Here is an 18,855-nt window from a genome sequence, read left to right as displayed (position 1 = left end):
AGGAGCTTAAGATTGTGCAATGCTTAGGTATTGATGACCTACTGTATCCTCAGGATAGCTTATCAATATCAGGATCGGCGGGGGTCCGACACCTGGCACCTCAAGCTGTTTGAAGAGCCTGCTGTACTATGCAATTACATTTTCCTCTGCCATACAAGTGAACAGGAAAGAGAGGCTTAATTATACTACGCTGCGATCTAGACGGCAAATGGGTACCATTGAAGAGGACGTGGCCTCTTCAATGATTGGTTTGATAGCCAGGTGTCAGACCCCCTTCCCTATCTGATATTGATGTCCTATCTCGAGGATAGGTCTTCAATATCTATGTACTGCTAAAACCCTTTAACTCTACTTGTAATGAAAGCTAAAATACTTAAATTGGTCCTACATAGGCTGTGTTAACATAATGTTTTTGTCTCACATTTACCGTGTGCACATAATTAAACAGATGCATCCAGTTGTATCCAACACCATAGGGTTTCCACTTAAAAAAAAACTACTATTTATACGTTAACGTATATGGAAAACCATAGTGTACCATGCTTTTGCAACCTTGTTCCACCAACTTATATGTTAAATGTAGGGCAAAAACCTGATATGAACAGCTATTAGATAAATGTTGACCAAACCCTCCAATTTTGGAGGACCTGTCAACCAGATGGCAGATATCAGGTAGGAGATAAGGAAAGGGCAGTTGTATTTCAATTGCCCAATCCTTTAATTTTCGGGGAGATAAGACACGACCAAAAAGCTTCCCCTCTTCCCTTTCGGGGTGGACGATGGTCTGGGTCAGCTGAGATAACCATCAGCCAGACAATCATTCATCCTAAAGCTATCTAATGTGTATGACTACCCTTAACCCATAGTCTAAACCACCAAGGGAACTGATTTCACTAATATTTGATGTCCCCCATTATTTTCATATGCCTTTGGCTTCTTATTATGACCATGAAATGTTTACAGATTTTTTTCAGGGATATTTGATGGCCATGGAAATTTGTGCATATTATTTTAAAAATGTTCTCTCTTTTTTATTATAATTATTAATGAACCATTTTATTATGGTTACAATGTTAAAATATGTTATTTATAAAGAGATGTTGATAATGTATGGATCATAATGGCAACATCTGTTATTCTTTATGGAGAACAATTCCTGATTTTTTTTTTTTATATATAGGTAAATTGTCTGCCCTGCAATTTTATTGTATTTTTCCATTGCTTTGCATGGAATGACTTACGGGTTAATAAAATTTGTTATTAAATAACTTTAATTGTTATAAATCTGTCTCTTTATGTAAATATATATTTTGGAGTCCAAGGTACTGTAGTAGGTCCATTTGCAGTAAAAGGTTGGTTAGGGATATCACTACTATAGGTTGGTTGGGATATCAATTTAAAGGGGTCAGCCACTCTCTGGGCTTGACAATAATATATCCTATGTTGACTTTCTGTGCTCTTTTCTACATTTCTTAAGCCTTGTCCCCTTGTTGGGCAAATCATCTGTGCTATCGACACAGGAGACCTGGCCATAAAATGACCTCCAATGATGGAGGGTCATGTGAGCAGGCAAAAATAATTCCAGACACATCCAGACACATCAATGTTGAAAGTTTAGGGCAGGTGTAGTGTATTTTAATAGAGGAAACTGAGTAATTTGCCTGTCACATGACCCTCCATCGGCAGCAGACAGGACCTTGGTGTGGACAACATGTAAGGGGTACAAGTTCGATAGTGGCAAACCCCTTTCAAAACAATATTGACTTGTGCATTCCAATGCCATGACTGGTGCTCTGTTGCCATCTAGGGGCAAAACCTTGCATCTATTTTGGACATTAGTTGTAGGAAGATTCTGGATGATGTCACTTCCTGGAAGGGACAGGAAAGTGCTGGCTGAGAGGCAGAGAAGCAGAGAGGAGAGAGAGCTCAGAGAATAAGATTGCATAAAGTCCTGCAAGGCTAAAAATCAGGATGGTATAAGTTACATAGTTGATACGGTTAAAAAGTTCATCAAGTTCAACCAAGGGATAAGTGGGAACGCGAATCCTAGAAGGAATTGAGACTCGGATTTCTACACATTTTCATAAGCATTAATGTTGTTTACTTTTAAGAATTCATCTGAACCCTTTTTGAAACTGTCCACTGCTCATGCTGTGACCACGTCCTGATGAAGTCTATTCCACAGCTTCATCGTTCTTACAGCAAAGAAGCTTTGACGCTTCTGGAGACTGAACTTTTTCCTCTACATTCGGAGACAGTGCCCCCTTGTCTTTTGAGCGCATTTACATGGAACAGTTTTTCACCATATTTTTTGTATGGCCCATTTATATATTTTGTAAGGGATTGTCTCTTTTCAAGAGGTCACACTCACAGATATCTCACCAGACAACAGATTTTCATGTCCAAACTGTGCATTTATTTTGACACTCTTCTCATAAAATATAGTCCAGTTATACATCACTGGGTAGGGTGAGGTTCCCGCAACACCAACACTTCTCACAATTTGCATAGGTTAATCATGTCGCCCCCTTAGGCTACTTTCACACTCGTGTTTGGTGCGGACCTGTCATGGATCTGCACAGACAGATTCGTTCAGATAATACAACCGCATGCATCCGTTCAGAACGGATCCGTTTGTATTATCTTTAACATAGCCAAGACGGATCCATCTTGAACACCATTGAAAGTCAATGAAGGACGGATCTGTTTTCTATTATGCCAAATTGTGTCATAGAAAACGGATCCGTCCCTATTGACTTACATTGTGTGTCAGAACGGATCAGTTTGGCTCAGTTTTGTCAGACAAAGCAGAATGGATATGGAACGGAGGCAAACTGATGGATTCTGAGCGGATCCTTTTCCATTCAGAATGCATTAGTGCAAAACTGATCTGTTTTGGACCGCTTGTGAGAGCCCTGAATGGATCTCACAAAGGGAAAGCCAAAACGCCAGTGTGAAAGTGGCCTTAGATGTCTCTTCTCAAGACTAAATTAATTCAATTCTTTCAATCTTTCTTCATAACTAAGACCCTCCATGCCCCTTATCAGTTTAGTCGCTCTCCTCTGTACTTTTTCCAGCTGCAGTGCATCCTTTCTATGTACTGGTGCCAAGAACTGAACTGCGTATTCCAGATGAGGCCGCACTAACTCTTTGTAAAGTGGTAATATCACATCCCTGCCCCGCGAGTCCATGCCTCGTTTAATGCATGACAATATCCTGGTGGCCTTAGAAGCAGCTGATTGACATTGTATGCTGTAATTTAATCTACCATCTACAAGGACACGTGTTACATCACCTAGGACAGTGATGGCGAACCTTTTACAGACCGAGTGCCCAAACTGCAACATAAACCCACTTATTTATCTTATTTAACACATCAATTTACCTTGAATGCTACAGTCCAATATAGAATATCTTCCATGTACTTTATCATTTATCTACAATAGCCTGCCTGCATTCCATGTGCTGCCTGTGCTGTTCATAGTGCGCCCTGACAGGAGAAGTCTAAGGCATATTGGTACACCATAGACTTTTTCCAGGGTGTGGGTGCCCACAGAGAGGGCTCTGAGTGCCACCTCTGGCACCCGTGCCATAGGTTCACCATCACTGACTAAGGACATATGAAGCACAGAGATTATTACTACCAAAATGCATAACTTTACATTTGTCCTCATTGAACCTCATTTGCCAAGTTGATGCCCAAACACTCAGAGTGTTCAAGTCAGCTTGTAGTTTGTGGATGTCTTCCATAGACTTTACAGTTCTACACAGCTTAGTGTCATCTGAAAAAATAGAAATGGTCTATTAATCCTGTCCTCGATATTATTAATAAATGAAATAATAGAGGGCCCAGCACTGAACCTCGGGGTACACCACTTATAACCCGGGACCATTCCGAATAGAAATCATTGACCACAAGTCTCTTTCAATCCAATTACAAACTATACTTTCCAAGCGTATAGACCTTACTTTACCTATTAAACGTCTATGAGGGACAGCCTTTGCAAAATCCAGAAACACTGCATCCACAGCCACCCCTCTGTCCAGGCTACTACTCACCTCCTCATAAAAACAAATCAGGTTAGTCTGACAACTTCTGTCCTTGATAAACCCATGTTGGTTATCACTTATATTATTTACAGTCACATACTCCTGTATATAGTCCCTTAAGAGTCCTTCAAACAGTTAAACTAACTTGTCTATAATTACCTTTTAGAATATGGGCACTACAGTCGTGGCCAAAAGTTTTGAGAATGACACAAATATTAGTTTTCACAAAGTTTGCTGCTAAACTGCTTTTAGATCTTTGTTTCAGTTGTTTCTGTGATGTAGTGAAATATAATTACACGCACTTCATACGTTTCAAAGGCTTTTATCGACAATTACATGACATTTATGCAAAGAGTCAGTATTTGCAGTGTTGGCCCTTCTTTTTCAGGACCTCTGCAATTCGACTGCGCATGCTCTCAATCAACTTCTGGGCCAATTCCTGACTGATAGCAACCTATTCTTTCATAATCACTTCTAGGAGTTTGTCAGAATTAGGGTCCATTCACACATCAGTATTTTTCTTTATCCCGAATTTTGGTCCGTTTTTTGCGGATCTGTTGTTCCTGAAAATGTTTCCGTATGTCATCAGTTTTTTACGGATCCATTGACTTTGTATTGTACCAGGAACCGATTTTTGCGGATAATAATAGGACAAGTTTTACATTTTATCTGACATGCGGAACGGAACAACGGAAACGGACAGCACACATTTTTTTCAGGACCCATTGAAAATGAATGGGTAAGCAACTGGTCTGCATCCGTTCCGCAAAAAACTGAACGGATCCGGAAAGAAACAATGGACGTGTGAATGGACCCTTAGTGGGTTTTTGTTTGTCCACCCGCCTCTTGAGGATTGACCACAAGTTCTCAATGGGATTAAGATCTGGGGAGTTTCCAGGCCATGGACACAAAATGTCAACGTTTTGGTCCTCGAGCCACTTGGTTATCACTTTTGCCTTATGGCACGGTGCTCCATCGTGCTGGAAAATGCATTGTTCTTCACCAAACTGTTGTTGGATTGTTGGAAGAAGTTGCTGTTGGAGGGTGTTTTGGTACCATTCTTTATCCATGGCTGTGTTTTTGGGCAAAATTGTGAGTGAGCCCACTCCCTTGGATGAGAAGCAACCCCACACATGAATGGTCTCAGGATGCTTTACTGTTGGCATGACACAGGACTGATGGTAGTGCTCACCTTTTCTTCTCCGGACAAACCCTTTTCCTGATGCCCTAAACAATCGGAAAGAGGCTTCATCGGAGAATATGACTTTGCCCCAGTCCTCAGCAGTCCATTCACCATATTTTCTGCAGAAGATCAATCTGTCCCTGATGTTTTTTTTGGAGAGAAGTGGCTTCTTTGCTGCCCTTCTTGACACCTGGCCATCATCCAAAACTCTTCGCCTCACTGTGCGTGCAGATGCGCTCACACCTGCCTGCTGCAGATACTGAGCAAGCTCTGCACTGGTGGTACTCCGATCCCGCAGGTGAATCCTCTTTAGGAGACGATCCTGGCGCTTGCTGGACTTTCTTGGACGCCCTGAAAAGCCTTCTTAACAAGAATTGAACCTCTTTCCTTGAAGTTCTTGATGATCCTATAAATTGTTGATTGAGGTGCAATCTTAGTAGTCACAATATCCTTGCCTGTGAAGCCATTTTTATGCAACGCAATAATGGCTGCACGCGTTTCTTTGCAGGTCACCATGGTTAACAATGGAAGAACAATGATTTCAAGCATCACCCTCCTTTTAACAGGTCAAGTCTGCCATTTTAACCCAATCAGCCTGACATAATGATCTCATGTGCTCGTCAACATTCTCACCTGAGTTAATAAGACGATTACTGAAATTATCTCAGCAGGTCCTTTAATGACAGCAATGAAATGCAGTGGAAAGTTTTTTGGGGGATTAAGTTAATTTTCATGGCAAAGAAGGACTATGCAATTCATCTGATCACTCTTCATAACATTCTGGAGTATATGCAAATTGCTATTATAAAAACTTAAGCAGCAACTTTTCCAATTTCCAATATTTATGTAATTCTCGAAACTTTTGGCCACGACTGTACATTTGCCTTGTGCCAATCACTTGGCACTGTACCAGTACCTAGAGAATCTTAAAAAATTATAAACAGGGGCACAGCAATGACTGAAACTGAGCTCTTTAAGCACTCTTGTTCACATTTACTTTATTTAACGTCTCTTGGACCATATCTACTGGATGTACTAACAGCCCTAGCACCACAGATATCAGCTCCTTTTTCTTCTTTTGTATATACATAGCTAAAAAAAAAACATTTAGTAACTCTGCCTTTTCCTTATCTTCAATGTCTACCCCCTTTCCCAGTGTTACATCACCTAGGACATATAAAGCACAGAGATTATTACTGCCAAAATGCATAACTTTACATTTGTCCTCATTGCCAAGTTGATGCCCGATCACTCAGAGTGTTCAAGTCAGCTTGTAGTTTGTGGATGTCTTCCATAGACTTTACTATTAGAGGCCCTTTACCATTATTTTGTGGACCGACCTGCTTGGACCTTGGTTTTTTAGCATTTATATATTTAAAGAATTTTTGGGGATTTGTTTTGCTCTCTTTTGCCACCTGCTGTTCGTTTTGTATTTTTGCTAATTTTATCTCCTTTTTACAGATTTTATTAAGAGCTTTGTAATCTTCAAACGCTACAGCTGACCCCTCAGATTTGTATTTTTCAAATGCCCTGTTTTGTCTTTTATTGTTCTTTTTACAGTAGCTGTAAGCCATGGGGGGTTTAATTTTAGCCGTTTATACTTGTTACCTAAAGGAATAAATTTTGAGTGCAATTACTCAATGTGGATTTAAAGCTCTCCCATTTATCCTCAGTATTATTATGTGACAGTAGCTGCTCCCAGTCTATGCCCTGAAATGCTGCCCTCAGCCCAGGGAAATTATCCTTTTTGAAATTTAGTGTCTTTGCTCTGCCTGACAGAGTTTGCTTCTTATAGTTTAGGGGGAATATAAGATATTGTGGTTACTATTACCTAGTGTTTCTCGAACAGTAATATTTCCAACAGGCTCTGCCTCATTAGAGATTACCAGATCCAACAGAGCATTGCCCCTAGTGGGAGCTTCTAAAAACTGGCCCATAAAGTGGTCCTGCAGCAAGTAGAAGAATTTTCTCCCTTTTGTGGTTGAGGAAGAATCATGACCCCAGTCAATGTCTGGGAAGTTAAAATCTTCCTTTATGACCACTGTATCAGCATGTGCAGCCTGCTCTATTTAGTTATACAGTTGTGTTTCTATCTCTTCTGTGATGTTAGGGGGTCTATAAATTACACCAAGTATTATTTTTTCTGTGTTTTTATCCCTTTGAACTTCCACCCATAAGGTTTCCACATCCTCACCATCCTCACCCACAATTGCCTCTTTGCACATGCCCAGGGCCGGCTTCATAACCCGGCAAACCCGGGCAAGTACTCCTTCAGGGGCCCACTGAGCTGCTATGAGCACTTCCATCAATACAGATGGAAGCTCTCATTGCTGTAATTTCACTTACGCAGTACCCCTTTGGTGGGCCCTCTGAGTCACATGAGGCCGGCTGCTGCAGAGACACAGACACACCCCTTCTACAAAGATATGTTGCCTGAGGAGAGAGCCTGGCAGGGCTGGAGCAGAAGTGTGAACACAGGTTGTCAATGAGTCTGCACTGTGAAGGGCTGGAGCAGAAGTGTGAACACAAGTTGTCAGTGAGTCTGCACTGTGAAGGGCTGGAGCAGAAGTGTGAATACAGGTTGTCAGTGATTCTGCACTGTGACTGTCTCTTCTCTGTGGGACAGAAGGGGGGGGGAAAGTTTTTCGATCTGCTGCTGGATTCTGCTTTATTCTATTTAATTGTTTGCCTCCATGATGCCTGCCCCCCCATATCCTGTCCTATCTCATCCTCATGGAGCCTCTGCTGTCTCCTTTTCCTCCCTCATGTATCCAGAGCTTCTGTTCCACCCTCCTATCTCCTATTGCTGCCATGCACAGACCTCCTGCCACTACTTGTTGTATGAATCCCCCTTAGAGCCCATTTAACCTACTTGCTGTGTCCACCCCTCCTGTCCATCCAGGGCCCCTGTCTAACTCCTCTGCCTCTCATTATGGTGGCATCTGAACTGCATTCACCATAAGGACCTTCTAATATCACAGGGTCATGTGACTGTGCCCCCCACCCTGTACTGTGCCCCCCACCCTGTACTGTGCCCCCCACCCAGTACTGTGCCCCTTACCCAATACTGTGCCCCTTTATACCCTGCATTGTGCCGTATTACCACACCCTGTACAGTGCCCCTAGTCATTCCCTGTACTGTGCCCTCTTATACCCTTTTATCCAGTCACTGTATGGTGGTTTTATCATTGTATGGCGGTGTTATCACTGTATGGCGGTGGTATCCAATAACTGTATGGCCATAACTGTATCCCTTTCCCTGCCCACGCCACTTTTTTTAGACCTGGCACGAGCGAGAAAATATACAAATTGCGGTGCGAAGGACCTTTGCGCCACATCTGTGTCAGAAATACGCCTAATATAGAAGTATTTCTACAGTATATAATAAATTATCCCCTAATTGTATTATTATTCGGGGGTAGGGCTAATATCTTAATAGTATATAGATTCTAGTGTATTATACTGTGCCCTGTATTTCCCAGTAGAAAATGATCCTTGAGAAACACAGTCCTAATCACTGACCACCAGGACCAGGTAGCGCTCTGTCAGTACATGGCGGCCTCCATGCTGCTCCGCTGTGTAGTGGTGCTTATTCTGATACTAGGGCTGGGTTCACTTCCCATTTGCACCATCCTTTTAATGCATACCAAAAATGTATGTATTAACAGATGCCTCAGACTGATGCCGTACCGTGGCGTCCGTTCACCATACAGTTCCATTGTAAAAAAACATATACGTTAACGTATGCATTTTTTACTGGACTCTGCAGGATACAAAAACATGGAGTGCTGTGGGGCCCAGTCAGTTCTAGCTACATCACTGCCCATCTCCTTCTCTCCTCCAGGCCCGACACAGGGGTGACATCATGACGTGTGTCTTACTGCTGCAGCGGGCCTGAGGTGAGAAGGAGCGCAGGGAGCTGCGGTTAGTGAATGACAGTAACAGGACCGCCGGCTCCCCTCCTCTCCAGCAATAATAGGTATGTGAGGGGGCCACTGGGAGGTCATTACACTGTGAGGTCCCCTTACACAATATAATGACCCCCCAGTGCCCCCTATTTATTATAATGATCCCCATTGACCCTCCATTTAGTATAATGACCACCAGAGCCCCCATTCAATATAATGACCCCCAGTGCCCCCTCCATACAGTATAACCCCCAGTGTGGGGGGTGGGGTCATTATACTGTGAGGGCCCTTTACATAGTATAATAACCCCCAGTGTCCCTCATTTAGTATAATTATCCCCAATGACCCTCCATTAAGTATAATGACCCGCAGAGCCCCTATTCAATATAAGGACCCCCAGTGACCACCATACAGTATAATGACACCAGTGCCCCCTCCATACAGTATTCCCCCATTGTGGGGGCTACTGGGGTCATTCTGAATGGGGGGTGACTGGGGGTTATTATTCTGAATGGAGGGCCACTGGGGGTCATTATACAGTGTGGGGGGGGCATTAGAGGGTCATTATACTGTGTGAAGGGCCACTAGCGGTCATTATACTGTATAGGGGCTACTGAAGGTCATTATACCGTGTGGGAGCCACATGTAAAAAAATGCCTCATGGGGGCCCACTGGGATTTATCGCCCAAGGGCCCACATGAACCTGGAGCCGGCCCTGCACATGCCACCTCCTTTTCTATTGACCCTATCTTTCCTAAATAGTGTAAAACCCTTAATATTTACAGCCCAGTCATGCGAAGCGTCCAACCATGTCTCAGCCACACCAACTACATCTATGTGTTCTTCTAGTACCATAGCCTCCAGCTCCCCCATTTTTCTAGCTAGACTTCTGGCATTTGTGAAAATACATTTTAAATTGATATTACCTGTAAAGTGAATATCCGTGATTTTTCGGTTACCTTGGTTGAGGTTTGTATGTAACAGGTTCTTGTTACCAGCAGTTCTATTTTTCATAAGTGTATAGTTCTGACCAGTCTTCTTCCTACTTTCCTTGCTAACCCCAGCCCCCACTAATTCCCCACTGTCCCCTTCTATATCCCACTCTCTATCTACACTATCTACCCCCTTATTAATATAACCCCCTACTCATGTAAAAAGTCTCAATCTTTTGCACAAGCAAGTGCAGAAAAGTCGCAAAAGCCCTATTTTGCGACTTTTTTATGCCAGTATTCTGGAGTGAAGATCTGATAAATCAGGGCCTAATTTGATATTATACACCTGAAACATCATCACTGCAGGAGATACATCCTCTGCCCAGGAAGAACCAGAGGGAAACCATAAAGTTAAAGGGGTTGTCCGGGATCAAACATATTTTTTTTTAAACGTCTTACTCACCTTTAGTAGGCGAGTCTATGTTGCCAAGATGGTTTTAGATAGCTTTCACATTGGAGCATGGCTCCTACAGTCCCCAACAGATTGTTTACATATCTGTTTATCTTTGCGATCAGTTCCTGCCGCACTGCACTATGGGTCCCAGTGCAGCCCGGCATCTCCTGGTTTCTATTGTCTAACATCGCATCCCTGCACCCCCCTCATACATATTCATGCCTCCTGCACGTCGTCCACTCCTCCATCGATCCGCCCCCTCATACATATGCATCCTCCTGCCTCATATTCCTCCCCCATATGTACAGCAAATAAAGCTCCATGCCCGGTGACGTCACCGGACTGGAGGGGTGGGGCTTAGCGCAATGTCGGCCGGCCTAGTTACCGCCCCTCCATCCTCCCTGCATAATTACCTAGGCTTCCAGTGACGTCACAGGACTGGAGGGGGCGGGGCTTAGCGCAATGTCGGCCGGCCTAGTTACTGCCCCTTCATCCTTCCTGCATAATTACCTAGGCTGCCAGTGACGTCACCGGGCTCCCTGAGCAGCGGAAGAGGAGGCTTTGCTGGCCTGCCAGGGACCCGGTACGTCACTGAATACAAGAAAATACTCCCTTCCGGCCAAGAATTACTGGATAAAACCTGGGCTTGAGAAATATGTCCAAAAGGTATGACATGCATGTTTGTAATGTGTATGTCAGTCTATTACTATTAGAACAATGTCCCCAATCCCGGACAACCCCTTTAAGTGTTATGTTACTTGGCATGTAAGGGGACTATAAATACTGTACATATAGATTGTGCACTGGCTGATGACTAGGAGTGCCTTGGTGGTGGTCTGGTGGATAAAGAACATTGGAATAATCTAGAAAGAGACCATTAATAACTGTTTGAGCTACCAGTTTGCATGTGTTCCTGTTCATAAAGAAGCAATATTAGATATCTGTACTGAACCACTTGCTGAAGTTCTTGAGTAAAATATCCAGTTCTATCATACTCCATACTCTGTCTCTCAAGCTGGTGTGAACCTAAAAGGTTCTACTATACTCCTAACAAGCACACCAACATGAGAAAATACCTTATGAAATATAATAATATACAATAATATAATGGTGCAGAATATCAACAAAGACTACCGTAAGTGCCGTATAAACACTAGTGATGAGCGGCAGGGGCTATATTCGAATTCGTGATATTTCACGAATATTTGGGCGAATATTCGTCATATATTTGCAAACTCGAGATTATTTTCTTGATTTAAAAAAATCGGCATTGTAATATTCGCGTAATGCGTGTGAAATACAGGTCACTTTTGCTACATTTTCCAAGTTGCTCGAAGTTTCCTGAGACTGGAGAAAATGGTTGGCACGGCAGAACATTAAAAATGGCTTTATATGCAGTTAGAGTGCTCCAATATATTCGCAATTGCGCTAATCAGCACTAATGATGCGAATATTTTGGCGCAATACGTGAAACTTCACATTTTAGCAGGTCTGCATGTACGTATGGACAGCAGAACCTATCACACTACCTAACACCCTGCACTGGAACCTACAGCTACACTATATCAGGATATAACCTACACTGACTATCTCCCACTAACTATCTGTATTATATATATGAGCTAACTAACTATCTATCTAATGTAGTGTGGAAAGCACAGAGCACAGCAATGACACTGCTGTCTCTCTCAGAACTTTAAAAAACTGTAGAAAATGGTTTGCTGGGGAGGTTCTTATATAGTAAGGGGTGGGCAGCTTTCCTATTGGTCGCTAGGGATGTTGCTAAGCTCTGACAAAGACATTGCAGCCTTCTCATTGGCCCACAAGCAAGAAGGGAGGTTACTGATGAAAAATAATCTAGAATATTCAAAATTACGAATATATATCACTATATTCTAAATATTTGCGAATTCTCGAAGTTCCGATATTCGCGATTAATATTTGCGATTCGAATATTCGTGCCCAACACTAACAAACACATTGACCAACAGTAGCTGAAAAGTCAGCAGTAAGGGACTTACATGAATGTATACTTGCAAAAGGCAAGTTTTTTGTAGGACTGTCCAGGGAACTGGATGAACATAAGGTTGGGGGTCAGTCCTTGGTAGAATGTGGTTAGGAGGACTTACAAGTCCCATGAGTTGGGATTCAAACATTGGTAAGTATGTAAATACTGCTGTAATCCAGTTCCTGAGATGGCATTGTGCTGCTTCTTTTCTATAGTACCACAGAGTTAAGCTGGCCATACACATGGGGTCATTTATCAAACTAGTGTAAAGCAGAACTGGCTTAGTTGCCCATAGCAACCAATCAGATTTCACCTTTCATTTTCCAAAGGAGCTGTGAAAAATGAAAGGTGGAATCTGTAAGCCTGTTCTACTTTAAACCAGTTTGATAAATGACCCCCAAAATGTTTACTAGATGAAGCTGCCAATTTCAACTGGAACAGCTGACCATCTAATGTGTATAGGAGTGCCCAACAAAGATGACAGATATTAGAGAATGTTGGATTTTAACTGCCCAATATGTTTGTTCTCAGGGAAATAAGCAACTGCTTCCACCCCTCTTCTTACTGAAAAACCATGCATGCTTGGCCGATTCGTGCAGATGTGAATGAGGTCATCAGGAGTGATAGCAGTTTGCTGAACGAGAATTCGGCCAACAGCTATCTTAAGTGTATACCCAGCCTTAGGCCTCATGCACACGGCCGTTGTTTGGGTCCGCATCCAAGCCGACGTTTTTGCGGCTCGGATGCGGACCCATTCACTTCAATGGGGCCGCAAAAGATGCTCCGTTCCATGGTCCCGCAAAAAAAAAAATAGAACATGTCCTATTCTTGTCCATTCTGGGGACAAGAATAGGCATTTCTACAATGGGCCGCCTGTTCCGTTCTGCAAATTGCGAAAGGCACACGGGCGGCTTCCATTTTTTGCGGATCCAAGGTTTGCGGACCACAAAAAACGTAACAGTCATGTGCATGAGGCCTTACTTCTACGGTTACATTGTGTATTTTAAAAGAACACTTCAGACAAAAATGTAATACCATGCTATTAGATGCATGACACAAGGAATTAAACTTTGCTGTTCTTTGCATCCTTGTGTCCTGCACCACCCACTCAGGTCCTGTGCACAGAGTGTTCTTTTAAGGTCTAATGCTAGCTACACACAAGATAACTGTTGGCTGCACACTTGTTTGGCTGGCAGCTATTTCTCCCCACTCCACCCACATATACATTCATGCTTAGCTAAGCAGTAAGGAGTCAAGCTTTCTAAATGGGGAGTAAGCCACTAAAAAGCTTCTGTCCCCAAGAACAAAAGCATCTGGCATGTTGAAATCCATAGCCTACTTCATATTTTCTCTGCCATTAGGGGACAGTTAAGATGCCCCAAACACAATAGATGGTTGGCTGATCCTGCCAAAATTGGGAGCTTTGCCAATATACATCAAATGTGTGTGGCAAGCTTCGGCACCTTGGGTATCCAAAAAGACTGATGCATGGATATGACTTAGTAAACAATCTATATCTTTACAAAGAAGTCAAATACACTTAGATCAAACCTGAAGGACCAAATTCCAGGAGTACCTATGTTAAAAAGCTCTGAAGAGTTTAAGGCCCAATGCACCAGACCGTATTTTTGGTCTACATCCGATTAGCATTTTTTGAGGACTTATTCATTTCAAAGGGACAGCAAAAAATGCAGATAGCACACAGTGTAACGCACATGGCCAATGCCCACAGTCCGCAAAACCAAAACAGTCATGTGCATGGGGCCTAACTCAAGTGCTGCCTTGTCTATGGTCAACAAAAACAAACATGGTAGGACATTACATCTCTCTTATGTGTTTCTTGCACATAAACTTGATAACATATTCAGTACCACCTTTTATCCCTCCCTCATCAATGTGTCTAGTTCTAATTCAAGTTCTTCCTAGCTGTACGGATTCAACAACTGGGTATGTTATGGTGTAGGTTATGCTCATAGGCCTTGGAAAACAGTTCCTAGGCAAAGACAACAGAGATAATATCTAGTTTGTAGTTGTAATATATTTTCTCCCAAGTTAAATGTGACTGAAATATTACTTTGTGACATTAAAGGACAGACTGTTAACTGCTGGGGGTGCTAAATGTCATCTAAATAGACAGAGTTAACAGACTGCACAAGACACAAGATCTGAAAATAGCTATGTGAGTCTTCCTCTTAGATGTCAACACTTCAAAAGCTTCACATCAGCAGGAACAGCAGAGAGATGAGTGGAGTCTTGCCTCACATCTGGAGGTGGAATGTATGACTATGAACATCTCTTATCTCATAAAACAAAGTGCACACAACCAGGTGTGGGGGGTTTTAAAGTTGTTTTTCGTCTCCTGATGGGATGTGTGTTCATGGAGGACCATTCACACACATGCTTTTTACTTTTATGTGAGTTCAATAACTGATAAAATGTATCAAAAGAAGTAAAGAGGTGGTTGGATTTTTTGTGCATGACGATTCAACCATAACATAATCATTACATTGTAGTATTAATAAAATATCTTTGTATAGCCTCCAAATACTACTTATACTACTCTCCATATAACCTCTAGGTATATCTCCTCATAGTACTCCATATAACCTCTCCCTATTACTCCATATAACCTCTATATATCTTCCTATTACTCCATATAACTCTCCCTATATCTCCTCCTATTACTCCTTATAACCTCTCCCTATATTTCCTCCTATTACTCCATATAACCTCTCCCTATATCACCTCCTATTACTCCATATAACCTCTCCCCATATCTACTCCTATTACTCCATATAACCTCTCTCTATATCGCCTCCTATTACTCCATATAACTTCTGCCTATATCTCCTCCTTTTAACCCATATATCTTCTACCTATGACTTCTGCTCTTAATGCAGTGTCCCAAAAAGGGTTAAGATAAGCTTTACCATGTATTATTGCATTGTCACATAAAAATCAATAAGGAGTTAGCAGGTTTTGATTGTCACCAAGTGGGGCGGTTGTCATCTTCCCTGTAGGAAGTGGTTAGTCCTCAGTGTAAGACAGTCTACCTGACATGGTGAAGAAGAAGGAGTAAAGGACAATCAACTATCCAGAGGGAAAGCTTTACCACCGGCTAAAATGGAGAAGAGAGAACGGAAATATTTGAGGAGCATACCAGTGTTGACAGGAGGTGTGAGCAGATGCTCTGTGGAGATAACCTGCCTAGAAAGAAGCTTATAGATTCCATAGCAGACATTGTTTAGGAGATTTAAGTCTTATGGTATCTGGACATACTTTTAAAGCAAACGGTGGAAGTTGCTAAAGATCAATTTCCTGGCTGGGGATATTCTGGAAACATTTACCGTGTGTATAGCAACCTATAAAATTATGCAGAACTTAGTCTGAAGCTTGGGGTCCACCCTGTGGTTGCATTAACAACAAATTTGCTTCCCTGGAGCCCATACATTTTAATGCTGTACAAAGACATATCTCTATACAGTATTAAGATGAAGTTTTGAGTGAAGCAACTTTGGATCTAGTATCTGAAGCTTGCTTTGCTCATCCCTATTTATCAGCATCAAGGGAACCCGAACCACCATCACATAGGTGAACTCCAGAACCAGGGTGTGTCCCAGCCGAGTAAAAAGTCGGCCCTTCCTATCACTGCATGGCCCAGGGAGTGTCCGTACTGTGAGTACAACTACTTCCATCCTCCTCTTCACCAACTGCAGCTCACTGCATTCATACTCTGTATATACAGTCCTGATCAAAAGTTTAAGACCACTTGAAAAATGGCAAAAAATCATAATTAGCATGGCTGCATCTTAACAAGGTTCCAAGTAGAGCTTTAACATGCAACAAAAAGAAATGGGAATGAGACAAAACATTTTGTGAGCCCTCAATTTAATGAAAATAACAAATAAACAGGCTGTTTTTAAGCTGATCAAAAGCCCCCCAAAAACAGAAATCCAACTTCCAAACATGAACTCAGTAATGAGTAGCTCCGCCATTATTGTTTATCACTTCCAAAATTCGTTTCGGCATGCTTGATTCAAGTGTTTCCATGAGGTGAGTGGGAACATTTCTCCAAGTGGTGAAGACGGCCGCACGAAGGCCATCTACTGTCTGTAACTGTTGTCCATTTTTGTAAACTTCCCTTGCCATCCATCCCCAAAGGTTCTCAATTGGATTTAAATCAGGGGAACACGCAGGATGGGCCAAAAGAGTGATGTTATTCTTCTGAAAGAAGTCCCTTGTCCTGCAGGCATTGTGTACTGTAGCGTTGTCCTGTTTAAAAACCCAGTCGTTACCACACAGACGAGGGCACTCAGTAATGAGGAATGCTCTCTCAAACATCTGGACATAGCCAGCGTCTGTTTGACGCCCCTGCACTTCCTGAAGCTCCATTGTTCCACTGAAGGAAAAAGCACCCCAGACCATTATGGCGCCCCCTTCACTGTGGCGCATAGAAAACATCTCAGGTAGGATCTGCTTGTCATGCCAGTAACGTTGGAAACCATCAGGACCATCAAGGTTAAATTTTTTTCTCATCAGAGAATAAAACTTTCTTCCACCTTTGAATGCCTCATGTTTGGTGCTCTCTTGCAAAGTCCAAATGAGAAGTTCTGTGGCGTTCAAGGAGACGAGGTCTTTGAAGACGCTTTTTGTTTTTGAAGCCCTTAGGTCTCAGATGCCATCTGATGGTTATGGATCATCCAGTGTCTTGACGGACAGCCAATTGGATCCTCTGGCTCAGTCCGATGAAATTTTTTTGGGTCTTCCACTTAACTTTTTTGTTCCATAACCCTCAGGATCATTTAAGAAATTCCAAATGACTGTCTTACTGCGTTTCACCTCAGCAGCGATGGCGCACTGTGAGAGACCCTGCTTATGCAGTTCAACAACCCGACCACGTTCAAAAAGGGAGAGTTTTTTTGCCTTTGCCATCACAACGTGTGACTACCTGACAGAAAATGACAATGAATCCATATCTTTGCACAGATTTGGCCTTTTAAAGGCATGTGGTCCTAAAATTTGGATCAGCTGAAAAGCAGCCTGTTTCAGTTTAATCATTATTTTCAATTAATTGAATGCTCCAAATTTTTTTTGTCTCACTCTTATTTCTTCTTGTTGCATGTTGAAGCTCTACTTGGAACCTTGTTAAGATCCAACAATGTAAAATATGATTTTTTTTTTGTCTTAAACTTTTGATCAGGACTGTATTACTCTTTGTGTGTCTGGATGAAGTATATGCATCACAAAGTATTGAACAGAAGCCAATAACTATGTTAGGAGATTTATAGGGGATTTTTATGGGGGAGTAGTTTTGGGTTCTTTCCCAGTCAGGCAAACAAAGAGAGGTGTGTGCGTTACCTTCATAAATACTTTATAAGATGTCAGAGGAGCTCAGTTTGCAGAATGAATATTCTTTATCTCAGAATCTCAGCGTTGTAGCAGTTTAAGACACTCAGAAGAAATAAAACGAAACAACCTTAAAAATCTTATTTAGCATTTTTTTTAAATCAATGAACTGCACATCAATTAAATAAAAAATTAACATTGTACGTGCAGTGGTCAGGTTTGGGGTGACCCCAATGCTACGCTAGGTCCCCCGGACACCATCAAGGTGTCATAACGGTTTGCTGCTCTCTGGAAGGGATGGTAAGGCTTGGTGGACCCCAAGTCAGGGATCAAGTCAGGGTCTGCAGTACACCAGTGTGCTTCTTTACTGGAGGAATTCTGGTGCCAAACAAAACAAGCAAAGCATAGAGCTGGCTTCTACAGTCTCCTCTCGTGCTGGCAGAAGAAGGGTTTGATGCTGAGAAATGGCCTGAGCTAGCTGTTCTTCTAACTCTCAGAAGGCTGGTATCTTGGTCAAAGGCTGGTGATCCAGGGTCTGTGGCAGAGTATCCCCATCTCAGTGTCTTCTTCTGGTCACTCCCTAACTGCAGAACACTAGGGGCTCTGACTGCTCTCCTTATATACAGTTTCTGGTTGAACTAGAACCTTCTAGTAGAAGGTGTGGAGTGGAGAAACTCAGCACAAACAGATACATTGTCACACTTTCTGTCTGTCATAGACTTACATTTTGAGCTTCATTGATACTTAATGGCAAAGACATAGCAGTTTTTCTAGATACAATCAGGTTTTAAGACATATCAACAGAGCAAAACCAGACATTCAAAAGGTCAGTCTGTCTGGTTTTTGTGGTAAATAAGTCTGGCTTTTTCCCTCCAGAACACGCTCTTCTTTAAACCCTATGGCAGCTGTGGAAAATTACCAGTTTCTCATTCAAAGTCTCAAAAGTCTCTCAGTATTCATTATCACTTTCCACA

Source organism: Bufo gargarizans, chromosome 6, assembly GCF_014858855.1.
Source record: "Bufo gargarizans isolate SCDJY-AF-19 chromosome 6, ASM1485885v1, whole genome shotgun sequence".
In the NCBI taxonomy this organism is placed as follows: domain Eukaryota; kingdom Metazoa; phylum Chordata; class Amphibia; order Anura; family Bufonidae; genus Bufo; species Bufo gargarizans.
Note: the sequence above shows the minus strand (reverse complement) of the source record.